The following is a 17,281-nucleotide window of genomic DNA, read 5'->3' on the forward strand; positions in this document are numbered from 1 at the left end:
AAATGCCTGGTCAGGCTGCCTGTCCCTGCCAAAGCCAATGAGCAAAGACAAATTGAATCTCTAAGCTCACATAACTGTCAGAAAGCTGGCGATCTGAGAGAACAGCAGGTATGTTACCCCATGTTACCTTATCTCCAGCTGGCCTTTTTCTAGTGAGTTAAACACAGTTAATCATAAGCAAACAGCTCATCACAGTTGGTGTCCCTAGTCTTCTTCATGTTTTTTTTTTTAAGATTGATTTATTTATTCATACAAAAACTAGGGTGTAGGCCAGATTTATGGGGGGAGGTAAGAGGATTCATCAGAGACAGAGTGGGGAGCAGACCAGGCAGATCTACTGAAACACACTGCTGAGAGGAGCAGCGGAAGAGAAAGGAAAGGTCTGCTGCACCATGTGGATAGCTCCCTGGCTGGGATTAATCTCGTGCTGCAGTGTCTGTGGATAGCTTCCTAGTCTGAGACTTAACCCCTTGCATCACCAGGGAGGCTCTTATTCATGTTTAGCCCCCAGAATAGGTTGTTGTCTTCTTGGTCATCTTGACCCAGGTACATGCTGTTTTCGTGCACCTGGTTAGTTTCTGATGGTATCAGTGTCTGAAAATTCCCCAGCATCACTGGGGCAAGAATCTCAGTTCAAAATAAGAGTTTTAACCCAAAGAAAACAGATCACTAATCATATGGTGTTTGTATGCAGACGATGCTATGTGTGTGTACAGATTCCTAAACTAGGTATGGTTCCCTTCCCTTCCTCTCTGACCCCCATCACCAGAACAACTGCCCATTTGAATAAACCCAGTTTGATTACATTCAAATTAACAAAATTCACAGTAATCCATGGGTCAACTCAGAATTAGGTTCAAGAGAAAGAATTCTTTGTACTTGCATAATGATTAAAGGGATGCCCTTAAGAAATATTTTGACTCTAAGTAAGAATGCCATACTTATTTATGTAGTTGCTATATCTGGTGCATAAAGCAGTCTCTAAGTCCTAAGTAAATACACAATATGAAGTCCTAAACCTTTACAAATATGCAATATTAGGTAGAGTTATAAAGATAATAAAAAATATATTCAGGCATTTTTGGAAATTCAAGTAAGAAATTATCTCATATGTTCTATAATATCTTACTGTCAGGGCTGTTGAAGTGTGTAGATGTAGAAATAGATGCAAAGATGTTTTATTCAATTGAAACAAGTAAAAATTATTTATTTTTTCTTCAGTCATTTTGTATATGAAATGATAAAGATATTACTAAGTCAAAGGTTTAGTAACACATATCTTAGTTTGTACTGCACTTCTAGTGATTAAGAATGAGTAGTGCTAACATTGTCAATATTAGTCAAAAATATATACCTAAAGAAAATTTAAAACTAAATGATATTTTTCTACAAGATGAAAAATTCACTTGAAGTGAATTGCATACATACATACATAATTACAGATAGATAGATAGATAGATAGATAGATAGATAGATAGATAGATAGATAAGATATTTATCTCTCGATTGGGCAAAAGACAAAAAATTGAAAAGTAAATTGTGTGGGCCTCCCTGGTGGTACAAGGGGTTAAGTCTCAGTGCTATGAAGCGATCAGCAGGGCAGCCACTGCAGCAAGAATTCAATCCCTGACCAGGGAGCTGACACATATGTTGAAAGTGACCTCTCCTGTCTCTCCTGCTTCTCCCCTCGGCAGTGTATTTCAGTATATCCCTGCCTGTTCTGCTCCCCACTCTGTCTCTGGTGAATCTTCTCACCCCCTGCATCTCTGGCTTATACCCCAGGTCTTGTATGTATACATACATAAAATAAATCTTAAAAAAAAAAAACTAAATTGTGCATATGTTTGTATGTGTAGCTGAAAAGTTCAACATTGGAGAACACATAAAATAAGTCAAGCGGCTCTATCTTTTGCAATGTTTTATTTAGTCATCACAATTATACATCACAAGGACTTTTACCAGTTTTTTAAAAAAATCCTTTTTTGGTGAAATCAATAGTTTGATTCTTTCCACATATTAGACTAAATATTAAGTTAAAATTGACTGGTTGCTTTGGTTTTTCTAGCAAGCTAATGTTCTAGCACTTAGCAAATTAACTTTTTGGCATCTCCAAGCACTTTTTAAACTAGCATGAATTAGACAATAGCTACAACTAAAAGTATACAGCAAATAAAAGTACAGCTACAACTAAAAGTACAGCAAAAAATAAGTCTTACATCCCATGGAAAATATACTAGTTATCTGAGGAAAGAGAGGGGAGATAGAAAGGGAGGGGAGGGACTAGGACATTTGCAGAGGAGTTTTGATAGAGTATGAGAGAAGTATGAGCACATTTGGTATGCCCCCAAAATGATGTACTATGTAAATGAAAAATTAACAAAATTTGAGGAAAAAATTAATTGAGGCAAAATTTGCATACAGTGAAATAAACATAAATAAGCACTCACCTTTAGAAACTGACATCCCTCACAATGAAAAAATCATATTAACCAACAACTCTAATGCTCATTCAAATCTAGAAATATAAGAAATATTTAGGATGGCTTGTGATAAAAGCATATGGGAAGAAAAGGAGAAGAAACCTGCTTTTCCTTGTCAGACAATTTCATGATAAGAAATTTCATGATAAGTCTCCTTAGACCTATTCCACAGGGAAATAATTTAAAGATGTCTTCTCATAGTTTGACAACTATCCTCATAATTTCAGTTTCCTCATTAACTCATAATTCAAAACTGAGTAGATTCAAATCTAAATCAAATTTTGTGCTTTAAAGAAATGATATGTTGAAATATAAAGTTCTTTATTATCTTTTAAGAATTTTTCTACTTTCCATAGAAATATATTTTACAAGTGCTTTAAAAATGGCTTATTCTTTAACTTCCAAACTGGTTGATAAGCAAATCAGTGGTTTAGACATGAGATTTAAAAAGTAATAATAAGATAATAATAAAAGATGATATCTAGAAAATTAAAGATGTAAATTCCATTTTGTTTTACATTATCCTTTTAGGTGTCTTTGAAAAGTTACTTATGTTTCAAAATTCTGAGATTTATAGCTATTAAATAAAGAAAATATAACATAAAATTATAGTTAATACATTTGATGTATATTAAATATTACAGTTAGTGATCAGAAATCCATGTCAATTATTAAATAAATTATATGAAAATTAGCTTAATGCTAATTAGCCTTGCCAAAAATTCATATCAAATGCTTTTCAGAAAGAAGCACAAGTTATTGATTCAACATATGTTCAAAAATAAAAAATAAGTGCTTTGTGCTTATAACAACAGATGTACATATATATAAAAAAGCAAGATGATTTTAGTTGACAATCTGTTCAATGATTCAGCAGTCATGTGGTTTCCCCTGAAACTGTTTATATCATATAATTTTATTCCACACTGAAAATATGAGTATATGATGCTTAATGTAGTTCCAAATCTCTCCCCCCACTTCTTTTTGTTAAATTGTACCTATAATACAGTTATCTGTTAGTGTTTTCAATGGGTTAATGATGACTAATTTTTTAGTCACTTTTTCAGTGAGAGATGACGTCTATTTCCATTCCTTTATACCCAGGCTAATCTTGCAGTTTGCTTTGCTCAAAAGAATGAAGCAGAAATGACTCTGAAACTTTGAGACAGGATTAAATCTTAAGATTCTGTTTTGGAATTCTAAAGAATGATTTTCCTTGGAAACCAACTGCCATGCTGTGAGAAGACCACATTCTGTGCAAGGCCATGTGGAAGGCCACTTTTGTTTACAAACTCAGTTAAACTCCCGAAAGAGTGTCAGAATCAACTATAGTCAGGAGAATAGGACCTGAAGTCTACTCCAGTCCAGTCCAGTCTCAGATGACTGTCATTCCAGCTGACACCAGATGGCACAGAATAAAAAAATGTTTGGTTCTTATCAAAACAATCATGAGTGATACAAAACAAAAGATTGTTGTGTTTTATTACTAATTTTCAATGATTAGTTGATCTTCAATAATCTATGATCAGCTTGTTACACAGTAATAGATACTTGAAGCAATCTGTAAGAGTTACAGACAAAATGGAGTGTGTTTAGAGAAATCAAAGTCTTTGATAGCCTCTTGAATCGTAAGTATTAGCACAAGCTCTCAGCATGGTGAGGAACAGAGCCTCCAATCCTCGAAGCATCATTGCTTCAACTATTTGCAAACCTGTATTTAGATCTGTTTATGATCAATACTTTTCTGCTATTTTGAAACTACAGGGCTATTCTCCATTTGGAAATGTTTTTGTGGTCTGCAAAACCTACCTAACCCTTTCCAGGCTCTGTTTCTCTCAGCTAACATTTCCTATTATATGCTTGACTAAATGGTGGTCTAATCCAAATGGCACAATCAACAGAATCCAGAACCCTTTCATTCGATTGATTATGAAGTCATATGATTTTGAGCTCCTTTAATCTCACCTCTGTAGAGTTCTTTTTTTGAAGTAAATGGTTTCATTATAAATAGTCAGATGAGACTGAACTACTCCAAGGTATGTTTTATAATTGTCAATGTCACATTGGAGTTTCCTGACAACATAAAATGAGTAGTGGAACTTAATGGTATAAATAAAGAAGTGGTTAAACAGCAAAAACAAAAAAAAATGAGTAATGTTGAACATAAAATTGTATATGATTTTTTGGTCATGTATTCATCAACTAGTTTCTGTGAGATTTACACATGAATAATATACATTTATAACTTAGTTGTTATAACAGCTATGCAAATATTTGAGTGTAATGTAACTTACATAAAATGCACACTAAAAAGAGGTTTAAGCAGCATTCTATGTGATTCCAGAAGAAGGAAAGGTCAATTCTTTCTTTAGAAAATGATTGCAGAGAAGAGACTGGGTAACTAAATTCCATGTTGAGGGGATACAAGGAACATAAGAATGGCAAGCACAGGGAATTTGGAAAGTTTAATATCATTAACAAAATAAGAATATACATAGGAAGCACACATTTGGAGCCATCTCTCATTAGTCCTTTCTAAGATGTCTTGGATTTTAAGGAACATATGGCACTAGGGGAGGTTGTTGGAGTGACAGTTGAATGAGATGACCAACCCAATATTTGGTAGCAGAATGAGATGACCAACCCAATATTTGGTAGCAGAATGGAAGGTGTGCTGAGAAGTAGATAAACATGAACTACATAGAATATTTAGAAGACTCCTGTAACAGTTTCATGGAAATATGCCATTGTTATATGAAAAAGAGGGATAACTATCAAAGATTAAGTTGACACAATTTTTGAAGGCTTTTTATGTGAGGATGGAAAGAAACAATTCTGAAGCTTCTAAACTTGATGCTTGGTAAGAAATGTTTTGATTTTACTGGTGAAAAGGGTAAGAGTCTTCTGGTTCACTAAACAGAAGGGAGTTATAGTAAGAACACATTGGTCTCATGTGGGTATTTGCAATTAATTTGTAAAACTCTTAAGGAGTGAAAAACAAGAAAGAGATATTAGTAGAAGGAATATTATGGTTCAAATAAATAAAACCATGAAAGAGAGGAAATATGCAGAGTTAAAACCTTTGGGAATCCTGATGATTCAGGAGAATGTGAAAGACCTGCCAGTGAAGCAGGATAAGAATATCATGAGAGACTAATGTAGAGAGGAGAAGTTCAGGGAAATGGGTGGTCCATTGGGCCAAATATTCAGAAAGGTTAAAGATGATGAATAACAGAAAACAAAAATTGGATTCAATAATGAGAAGAGAGTAGTAAGTAAATGGAGAAAGCAAGCACAAGCCAATATTTCAAAACAATTAGCAAAGAAAGGAAGAGAACTTTACAAAAATGATATCTGAGGTACACAGATTATCAACATATATAACAGTTTCTCAGAAGAAATCAGTTACAAATGATCCAAAAATGCATCTGAGTGTAGAATAGTGAATTTTAGATTAGTCATTTGCAACTTGAAGTATTTCATTTTAGGAATGTGTTATTATAAATTCCTAAAAGATTATTGGCAGTGTTAGAACAAGGAACACATGGAATATTTAGAAGCCACATCTGGGTAGTTTTCATTTATTTTTATCTAAAGATTAGCCAAATTCATCCTAATTTTTTTTTGTATAATTTCATATGATTTGAATATGTATTGGGTATATCCAAGGGAAATGTATAATTAAAAGTTGACTATGGTTTCACTTTAAATCTCTATTTCTTTAAAAAACACCAGAAACTAATTTATCATATCAATAACATGCATACAACTGTTGGTAATCTTAAAATGCAATTTTCAGACATTTCATTCTACCTGACTATTATTAAGATGCAGAGTAAATACAGTATGTTATTGCTTTTAATATTTGTCATGATACTATTCATTAATTAAGAATTGTTTTACATCCTCAAAAAAAATCACAAAATTCCAGAGTTTACAAGCAAAAGAACAATGCTACAGCATTTGCTTTTTTTTTTTTTTTTTTGCCTTAGAAAAAAGCTATATGGAATCTCCATATTTATGAAGAATGGAAAATGAGCAATATAAGGCCACTTAGTCTCAAAAAATGGTTTATTAAATTCTTTGTAGAATATTTACAGTCTCTGATTAGAAATGCCTCTTCTACAGATTCTTTTCTGCTAAATTCAATGCAAGTTGCAGTTTCATTTTATTTTTACAGTCAGGTAGTTTCAGGGGAATCATGACCAAATATTCTAGCAAGTGTTCCAGGAGGTGAAATCCATAAGTGTGAGAGGTTGGGGTGAAGCTTTCACCACCTGTTTGATTTAAAATACAGTTGGAAAGCTTGGGAGAATACCTCCTGAGAATCTGGATATTTTTCACTTGTTTGTGATTAAAAACAAATTTTAAAATGTCTCCTTTAACTGAAGACATTTAATTAAAGCTAAAGGAGAAAGTTAACCACTTAACAGCAGGGGTACCCATGGATACAAATGCTTCATTAATTGGGTAAAAAGAGCAGGAGAAAACCTTTTCAAAAATATTACTGTTTTTCTGAATACATTTCATTAAGTGTGTTTTTAATCAGTGATCAGCATAGACCAGGCTTCAAAACACTTGTGTAGCACATCAAAATAAAGGTACAGGATCCAAATCAAAATAAGACGTTACTTTTTTAAAAGATTTATTCATTTACACAAGAACCGGGGTACAGGCCAGATGCGTGAGAGGGTGAGAGGACTCACCAGAGACAGAGCAGAGAACAGAACAGGCAGAATGACAAAATACACTGCTGAAGGGAGCAGCGGGTGAGACAGGAGAGGTCTGCTGAGCAATGTGGGATTCGAACCCGCGCTGCAGAGGCTGCAGACAGCTTCACAGTTAGGTGCTCAACCGCCTGCACCACCAGGGAGGCCCACAACATTATTTTTTGTTATAAACATAGAACAGAAAGTATACGCTCATGTGTATAGCATATATTTCACTACAGAGCATAAACTATTCATTTATCCATTCAATCATTCAATCAACAATGATTTCCTATCTACAATGCTTGTGTTCCTATGCAGGATGGTGCCTATGAAGTAGCAAACATTGAGGAAACTCAATGACAGGGAGCTCCAATTCCACAGGAAGAATGACAAAACCCATTTCAAGACAAAGAGCTCTGGGAAGACCAAGCTAATTCAATTAACTCAGTCTTGAGAGGACAAAGAATGCTGCTATGGAATTTACTTTTATGCTTATCTATAATAATGAAGAGGAATTAACCAGACAAAGAGGAAAAAAATGTTAGTGGTAGTGTTAAACGATAAACTGGGGTGTATTAAAATTTTTGAGAGTTAATTTGAGCCAAAATTGATAAACATTACAGAGCCAAACTGGAAATAGTCAGCAATGTTTCATCTATAGATGCCCTGGGAAAGTCCTTGATAGAAAAGACGCAGAAGCAAAGCAAGGGCATTACTTGATCGGCTATAGCTTAAGCAGTTGCATTAGTTGGGAACATCTAGTTTTGAGTTTTTGTGTTGGTTGTTAAAAGGTTTGGATACCTTCACATTGAAGAATTTAAAGGCTTAGTATTTGGTTTTCTATAAAGGAGGCTAGGCATTCGAACCAGCTCAGTCTAATGACCTCCTTGTTGAATTAATTAAACCACAGAAGGAGGGTATAACCAGAGACTAGAAAGTATCAGGAACCACGGACTTCTGAAACTGCAAGTAATTCCATGTAGCTAGACAAGAGCTGAGTGAGGAATGTGGAGTGAAGATAAAGGCAGAGACTAGTGGTAGCTGCAGGGGCCACTTAATGAGAGACCTCATAAATTATGTTCATGAGAATAACTTTTATTTGAAAAATAATATATATAATGCTTGAAACCAACTGCAAATTTTTTTGAAAATTGATTATATTTCTTAATTAATTTATTTGAAATTGATTTAATATTTGGATCATCTACCAGGTATTACCACAGTAGTGCAACCACCACCAAATCACTGATAGTCTACTACCATAGACCATTGTGCTTCCTTTCCTCTTTAGGTATATTGCTTACATCTCCACATGAGGGCCTCCCCTGGTGGCACAGCAGTTGAGCGCTGGGCTGTGAAGCTGCCCGCAGCCTCTACAGTGCTGGTTCGATCCCTGGCTGCCTGAGAGTGTCCCACATGGCTCGCAGACCTCTCCTGCCGCTGCTCCCCTCAGCAGTGCACTTCGCCAGTCTGCCTGTTCTGCTCTCCGCTCTGGCTCTGGTGAATTCTTTCACCCTCCCGTGCTTCTGACTATACCCAGTGCTTGTATAAATAAATAAATATTTTTTTAAATAAATAAATATCTCCACATGAGGCCTCCATGGTGGCACAAGGGGTTAAGCACAGCACTGTGAAGGTATCCACAGCCTCTGCAGCACGAGTTTCAACCCCAGTCAGCCAGGGAGCTACTCACATGGTGCAGCAGATCTGTCTCGCCTACTGCTCCCTCAGCAGTGTATTTCAGTCAGTCCTCCTATTCTGTTCCCCTCTGTCTCTGGTGAACCCTCTCACCCCCTGCACCTTGGCCTGTACCCTAGTTCTTGTATGCATATATAAATAAATCTTAAAAATAAATAAATATCTCCACACGAAATATAAAAGAAACTCAATTAAGTGTACAAAATTAATTTTTTCCATCTATGAAAAGAAAGATTAGACTGGAAATATTATCGAATGATATACTTCCATAAACTATCCTAACAATGTCACAGATTTCATATAATAGATGTTTGAGAGTAAGTGATATTATTTATCATTCTGGATACAATCCAGCTATTTAACTCTTTTTTTTTTTTTTTTGTGGGACCCTTGCTGGTGGTTGGGGATCGAACCGGTGCTGCAGAGGCTGCAGGCAGCCCCGCAACCCAGAGTTCAACCACTGTGCCACCAGGGGAGGCCCCCAGCTATTTAACTCTAATAATGAAATTTTGAAAGACTCAAAGTCAATAATGATAAAATTGAATACTCCAAATGAAGTATTTCTAAGGATGAGGAGAAGTCAATTTTGTCTTAAGAATACAATCTTAATACCGTATATATGAGAGAATTCTTTAGTACATAATAACAGAACACCTTTTATACAAAAATGTCATAATAATCTGCAGCACACTCCTAACCCCAGCAAAAATGGATTTGGTGACCATGCTAATGGGGACATTTAACAATACTACATACATTTTATAATTTAAATGCTATTTTGGCAAAGTATGATTTTGTCTTCTTAGCTAAGAAATAAACTAAAGGTGCAAATCATCATTCACCTTTTTTTGAACAAAATGCTAGTAGAAAAATGAGAGAAACTGTCTTTTCAATTCACTCACCAAGCTGTTCCAGGAGAAATTCTAATCTAAGCAATAACGGGGGTAAATTCAGAAGTAGCAGTTAGTGCATTAACTTGATGGAATGAAAGTAGTCAGTATACTGATAATACTAAAAGAAAAGGATGAAATAATAATAAGGTAAAGGCAATGGAATGAATTCTTTAAAGCATAAAAAGTTTAGCTTCTGGTGCACTAATCACTAATGGCACAGATACTTCCCTTCTAACAAGATACACTATAAATATCACCTGATAAGTCTCAAAATACATTTTAACTTTAAGAGCTGGATTTTTACCAGAGATTCTCAGCCACATAATGCGATGTATCTTTTAAGATCAGTTATTACACATGTGCCATGAAAGATATTCTACAATTTGTAGCAAAAGCAGTTACGCTTTTGGAGATAAGATTCCTGTTTTCAAAGGGAGCAGATTTGCTTCAATGTTCTTCACTTTATTCTTTTTTTTTTGAAAGTTGTAAATATTTTTATCTTGTGTACTAGAGTGATAATGGTACTATATACTTTAAAACCAGTACTTATGACATAAAACAAATTTTAGAGATGTATTATAAATTTTTCTATTTTCAATTTCTGGTTACTTTGATTAGTTGGAAATTGAGCATAATCTTTGAATGGTTTCTTTCTGTGGGTATTTCTATTATTGTGTTAGGCCAGGAGGCATTCCCTTTTGGGTTCTGCCACTTATAGTTCCCTTTTTTTCTAATCTTTTTCTTCACTGCATCACGACCATGCAAAGACAAGGGAAATAAGAGTTTTCTGTTGTGACACCAAGACAAACTACTTTCAGTTTAAATATACTCCTGGCTAGAAAAATGCAATAAACCATGGTACCTATGGAAATACATTAAGCATTTCTTGAAGTTAAATTGAGGAATTTTACATGGACACAAATAGTGCATTTGTGTGAATGATTGGATTTTTTCCTTTGAGAACAATAAGAGTATATCAAAATTTTCCAGACCAACTCCCTGAAGTTGGGAAACATGCTTAATTTTAGTAAATCTATTATAGCCTGGAGAAAAAAAAATCAATAAAAAATGCAAATCAATCTACAGATGAAGCATGACCTGAGAATATGTTTTAATAAGTAGAATGCTCAACTTTTAAGCTTTTATAAGAGAATATAAAAGCTTTTATTTTATATTTTTATATTTATATAATATATAATATGTTATATGTTTTCATTTTATATATTTTATATTCATTTTATAAATAATATACAATTATTTTATATATTATATAAATACCTTTATGTATATAATTTATATATGAGTGTATTTTATATACATGTAAAAACTTATATTTATATAATATAAAAGCCAAGATATGCTTATAAAGAGAAGCAATTAATTGATGCCATTAATTAGTCATAAAACTGCTTTCATTTCATAACATCAGAATGTCTTTTACTTTGCTTCTCATACAAATTATTCATCATTTGGTCATTATATTTATCTACCATTAGCATCAGTACTTCTCATGATGTCAATAACATAGAGAAGTTAAACAGTATTTTTTCTTTATAATAGCTGTAAGGAAAGTATGACTTTTACAGCAGACAAATATCAAGGCATTCCTAAATATAGAAAGAAAGGAAAGAAGCAGTCAAATAATTATTTTGGATTATCTATCTATCTATCTATCTATCTATCATCTATTATTAATGAAAAGTGTCCCTGTTTGTGAAAGCAAAGTTGCCATGATCAAGATCTAATTAAAGAACTAGAAAAAATGTTCTAAAAAGCATTAAATATATTAAGAAAAATAAAGCAAAAATGAACAAAAGAAAGATGTCTAAACCAAACAGATATATTCCCATTGTACATTTGGTGACAGGTTATATGCTGAATTTGGCTACGGTATTCAGTTAGTCAATCACACACTAATCTAGGTACTCTTTTGAAGATATACTGATGATGTGGGTAGGATCTCCAACTTTCTGTCTGGAGATTAAGAGGATGGCTACTGCATTGACTGCCACGCTCTACCCTCTCCTGGCACAGTCTCAACCAGGTGTTTGATAAGAACAGAAATAATAAGCATTATTTTTCACTATCTCTGAGTACTGAGCTGAGAAAGCTTATTTACACAGATAGCTTAAAAATTGGTATGTGAATATAAAATGTTCTGTAAAAACTCCAGTTGGTGAAAATATGTATGTAGGATGGCTTTAACCAAAAGAGATTAACCTTGATAATGCGGCAGGAATCATCCAATCAGTTGAAGGTCTTAAGAACAAAAATCTAAGGTGTCCTGGAAAAGAAATTGTGTATAACTGCAGCATTGGGCCTCCCTGGTGGCCTAAGTGTTAAGAAATAGACTACCACCATGAAGGCACACCAAGATGGCCTGAGATCCCTCCCTAGCCAAAGAGTTAACCCACCTATGGCACAGCAGACCTCCTCTGTCTTGCCTGCTGCTCCCCTTAGCAGCGTATTTCAGTATATCCGGCTGATCTGCTCCCTACCCTGTCTATGGTGAATCCTCTTGCCCCCCACACCTCTGGCCTGTACCCCACTTCTTCTATGCAAAAATAAATAAATAAAATCTTTAAAAAAATTCTAATATATGCTCTTGGGCCTCCCAGCTTTCTGTATGGAGATTAAGAGGGTGGCTACTGCATTGACTGCCACCCTTTACCCTCTCCTGGCACAGTCCCAACCAGGTGTTTGATAAGAACAGAAATAATAAGCATTATTTTTCACTATCTCTGAGTACAGAGCTGAGAAAGCTTATTTACACAGATAGCTTAAAAATTGGTATGTGAATATAAAATGTTCTGTAAAAACTCCAGTTGGTGAAAATATGTATGTAGGATATGTTTATGTAAGTACATATTAAGATGTGTGTTAAGGGCCTCCCCGGTGGCGCAGCGGTTGAGCGCTGGGTTGCGAAGCTACCCACGGCCTCTGCGGCGCCGGTTCGATCCCCGGCTGCTCCCCGGCCACCAGAGGAGGGTCCCACATGGCGCGCAGACCTCTCCTGCCGCCTGCTGCTCCCCTCAGCGGTGTACTTCGGTCCTTCTGCTTGCTCTGCTCCCCGCTCTGGCTCTGGTGAATTCTCTCACCCTCCCGCGCTTCTGACTGTACCCAGTGCATGTATAAACCAAAAAACAAAAACAAATAATAAATAAATAAGACGTGCCTCTAGAAAATTAAAAAAAAAAAAAGTGTGTTAAGATATAACATCTTAAATATCAAATGATGGTAAGTATTCTGCACTTAGATAGATGTTACTTTTAGCTGAACATTTATAGAAGGTGTGGTGTATAAAACAGAACTCGATACAGGTCCTAAAGCACTTGTAAGACAGACAACCATATAGGAGATTAGGGGGCATGTTGTATTTGGGGCAAAATATAAGCAAAGTTTCCAAATTTGTTAAAAACTTTTTGATGTGATAAACCAGCTTTTGCCATTTTACAAATGTAAGAAAACGAAACAAAATACAACTTTGTGCTCTCAGTTCAGGCTCCCTGGGTGATCACACAGCTGCCAATAAAGAAAGGTTTGCTCGAAAACAAAAAGTAGGTATAAATTGCAATAAACAGTAACACTTTAAAATAATTGCCTAATCAATATTAATTCCTCTGATATCTATTTAACAGCATTAATCACAGTGAACTCATTTAGTATTAATGTGAATGTCACAAGTAATTCAATTGGATTTCCACTGTAATTCAACATTAATTACCTTAACTGAGCCATTATTTTAAAGTGTTACCCAGTAAACATGAAAATAAAAGCAATAAAATAATACATTAAAGAATTATAATGTAGTGATGTACATGTTATCTATAAATAACAAATTATTTGAAATATCTTAATTGAAGTGTTTAACTTATTAGTAGAATATACACACTCACACTTGTCCATAAAACTATAATACATCACTTTCCATATTTGTAAGTAAAAATTTGAGTTTTATAAGGGAATTTGCCAAATACTGAGATTCTGATTTAAATGTCAGCTCTTAGTAAAACATGTTAACTATCAACTTTATCTGCAAGGGGAAACAGGTGTGCATTTTGCCACACAGTGATTCAAAGGGACTATGTTTCATGATACTTAAGCTACTTTGTCAAGGCTTTTTTTTTTTTTTTTTCATTTTATTTTCAGCTTTGTCACTGTCAGGTTGTCAGCTCTCATATATTATATATGTAGGGTTTAATTTAGCTATTGTTCCTATTTTCAATTTTATCCTTCTAATATACCAAAAGCTGAAAGAAAAGAAGGAAGAGAGTAAAAAAGAAAGTAAGGAAGGGAGACCTAGTAATAAAAGAAAGAAATAAAAGAAAGAAGGGAGGGAAGGAGGGGAAGAGAAGGGAGAGATGATGTGAGCTCACTTATCAGTTAGAGGAATCCCTCTGACTGGCCTTTGGGAAAGAGTCTGAGAAGGCAGGCAGCATGAGGAAGAAAAGTGTTCCAGGAGGCTCTGCTCATGAAACAGAATGGGTGGTGCCTTGAAATGGGGAACTAGAGATGGCATTGGAGAAATGGGTTATTGAAACAGAGTTTGGAATTACATATCATAATACAATAAACACGCAGCACCCACACACACACCACATGCACAAACATAAAAATACCTAAAACTAGAACAAGATTTGATTTGCAAATAATTCCTTAAATAACATCATTGACAGATTCTTTTTTAAAAAGACATATTTATTTATGCATATAAGAACTGGCCAGAGGTGTGGGGGGTGAGAGGATTCACCAGAGACAGAGTGGGGAGCAGAACAGGTAGATCCACTGAAATACACTACTGAGGGGAGCAGCGGGCAAGTCAGGAGAGGTCTGCTGCACCATGTGGGTAGCTCCCTGCCTGGGGATCGTACTCGTCCTGCAGAAGCTGTGGACAGCTTCGTAGGTTGCATCTTAACCCCTTGAGCCACCAGAGAGGCTCCTTGTAAACCACAACTTGAAGCAAAATGATGGATGTATAGCAAAAGCAACTTTGCCACAGACTGATGATACAATCAATGATTAAGTTCCTGTGATATATTTCTGGTCACAAATGTTATCACCAAACTTCTAAATAAACACCTGAAACACTTTTAATATTAAACATCATTTGTATTGATTCATTCATTTTCCAAACTGCTTATTCCAGATCAGGGGTTATTCCAATTCAATGGCTAGAGGGCATACAGACAACACAGGGCACGGGGCACTAGAAAGAATGCCCTTCCACCGAGGGGCACAACACACACACATACTCACACTCATACTCACACTCACACTCATCTGCACTGGGGTCATTTAGACATACCAATGAGTCTAATATGCACATCTTTGAGATCTGAGATGAAACAAGAACTTCTGGAGAAAACCCACATAGACATGGGGAAAACAGACAAACTCCACACAGTGACCCCAGCCTGGAATTGATTTTTTTTCTCATTAATGTTTTAAGGAAGTGACTGTAATTCCTATTTGCATTACTGCAGAATGAAAGCTCCAAGAATATGCTTTACCTTTCCTTTCCCCTCTGATGGTTTTGCATTCCCACCAGTATCCTTCCTTCTACAGGTTTACTTCTATTACAGCAGCAAAAGCATCATTTAATCTAAGCCTTTCCTCTGTAAAATGCTCAGCTTTGCTCTCTAAGTTGAAAGTGAATCTAATGAGAGGAAATGCTTTGAAAACTGTAAAAGTGTCCACAGTTGTCAGGTACAATGAATATATTATAATCTATTACATTACTTTATGATTTATGCTTATGCAAACTTGAGACTCTTGTAGTCCTTTATTAACTGAGTCTTTCCATTTCAACTTTTTTCAATGTGTAATTTTTGGCATTATATGGCTGTATATGAAAGAGAGTGTTATTCAAGTTTCCATCTACTTCTTCTACCTCAGGAGAATGCAGGGCAGGTTGTAGATGCATCTGCTGAGGGAGTCCTCTCCAAATCCAGAATAACTACGACATTGCAAGATGACATAACATGCCACAGATGGGAGAGTGTTATTGTCTTTCATGCATATAAGTATGTTGGAAAATATGTTTCCTCATTGTATTTTATAGCTTGCCAATAGCAGCTAGACTTTTTTTTTCCCTTGGTCTAGGAGGTGGTGCTATACAATTATCATTTTTTTAATGTTCTATGGCTTCATCCAAATTACATCATCTTGGGCTCCTTTGTGGTGCAAGGGGTTAAGATGCAACCTATGAAGCTGTCTGCAGCCACTACAGCACGAGTTTGATCCCAGGCCAGGGAGCTACCCACATGGCACAGCAGACCTCTTCTGACTCGCCCACTCCTCCTCTCAGCAGCGTATTTCAGTCAGTCCATCAGTTCTGTTCCCCACTCTGTCTCTGGTGAATCCTCTCACCCCCACACCTCTGGCCTGTACCCTACTTCTTGTATGCATAAATAATAAATATATCTTAAAAAAATTATATCAGGGTCTCCCCTGGTGGCACAGCAGTTGAGCCCTGGGCTGCAAAGCAGCCCATAGCCTCTGCAGCACTGGTTCAATCGCCGGCCCCTGGTGAGGGTCCCACATGGCACTCAGACCTCTCCTATTGGTGCCTGCTGCTCCCCCTCAGCAGTGTATGGTCTTTCTGCCTGTTCTGCTTCCCACTCTGCTCTGGTGAATTCTCTCACCCTCCCGCACTTCTGACTGTACCCAGTGTTTGTATAAATAAATTAATTAATTAAAAAATATATATCATCTTATCTGTTTTAGCTCTTTGACTCCTAAATTCCATCAAGTTTCCCAGTACCTTGTTTATTGCATGTTAACTTGACTCCTAGGATCCAGTCAGAAGACCATGATATTTGAACTGTTTTTTACTACAAGTGATAATAGATTTTTTTTCAATCCTCAGAACAATTTTGGTGAGCCCTATTGATGGTTAATCAGTAATTATCTAAATACCAGCTCATGTTGATTAATGTCAGAATGAAACTGTTTTTGTTTTTGCTGTTTTTTTTTAATTATAAACCCACTTAAGGAGGAATTGATTAATAAGTTAGAGTAAGTTTCTTTTTGATAATGTGCAAATTTTTCCCAAAACAATTCAATTGTCATGACATTTCTATTCCTAGAATAAGACATTTTAATAATCTTTTCATACTTTGCATTAGTTTTGTTTTCTTCACACAAAAGAGACCAAACAGTCAGAAAAATATCTGTATTTATTTATATTGTTTTACTTTATAACAGCATAATTAAGATATAATTCACATATCATAATTTTAAATATGTTCAATGATTTTTAGTATATTCACAGAGTTGCATGAATGTCAGAATAATAAATATAGTTTTGTTTTTTTTTTTTTTTTTAGGTGACATTGTTTTACATCACAGTATATGATTCAGAGGTATAGGCTCAAATACCTTCGGATGTATGTTACTACAGCATTCTCACCAACAAAGCACCCATACTTCACCATCATAGTTCACTGGACCTAGTCAAATTTTTTCCATCATTCTCTGTCCCTAATCCGCTGGTAAC

General features: G+C 35.4%; 1 long non-coding RNA gene across 1 annotated transcript; it reads left to right on the top strand.

Annotated features, from left to right (window-relative positions):
* The first annotated feature begins 4,439 nt into the window (after positions 1 to 4,439).
* Positions 4,440 to 8,590, top strand: LOC129145179 (uncharacterized). The gene is made up of 3 exons (XR_008550370.1): positions 4,440 to 4,516; positions 7,511 to 7,732; positions 8,484 to 8,590. It is a non-coding gene; the product is annotated as an uncharacterized LOC129145179 (long non-coding RNA).
* Positions 8,591 to 17,281: the final 8,691 nt, after the last annotated feature.

The sequence above is a fragment of the Talpa occidentalis genome, unplaced genomic scaffold (assembly GCF_014898055.3).
Source record: "Talpa occidentalis isolate TD23 unplaced genomic scaffold, MPIMG_talOcc4v2.1 talOcc4.9, whole genome shotgun sequence".
NCBI lineage: Eukaryota > Metazoa > Chordata > Mammalia > Eulipotyphla > Talpidae > Talpa > Talpa occidentalis.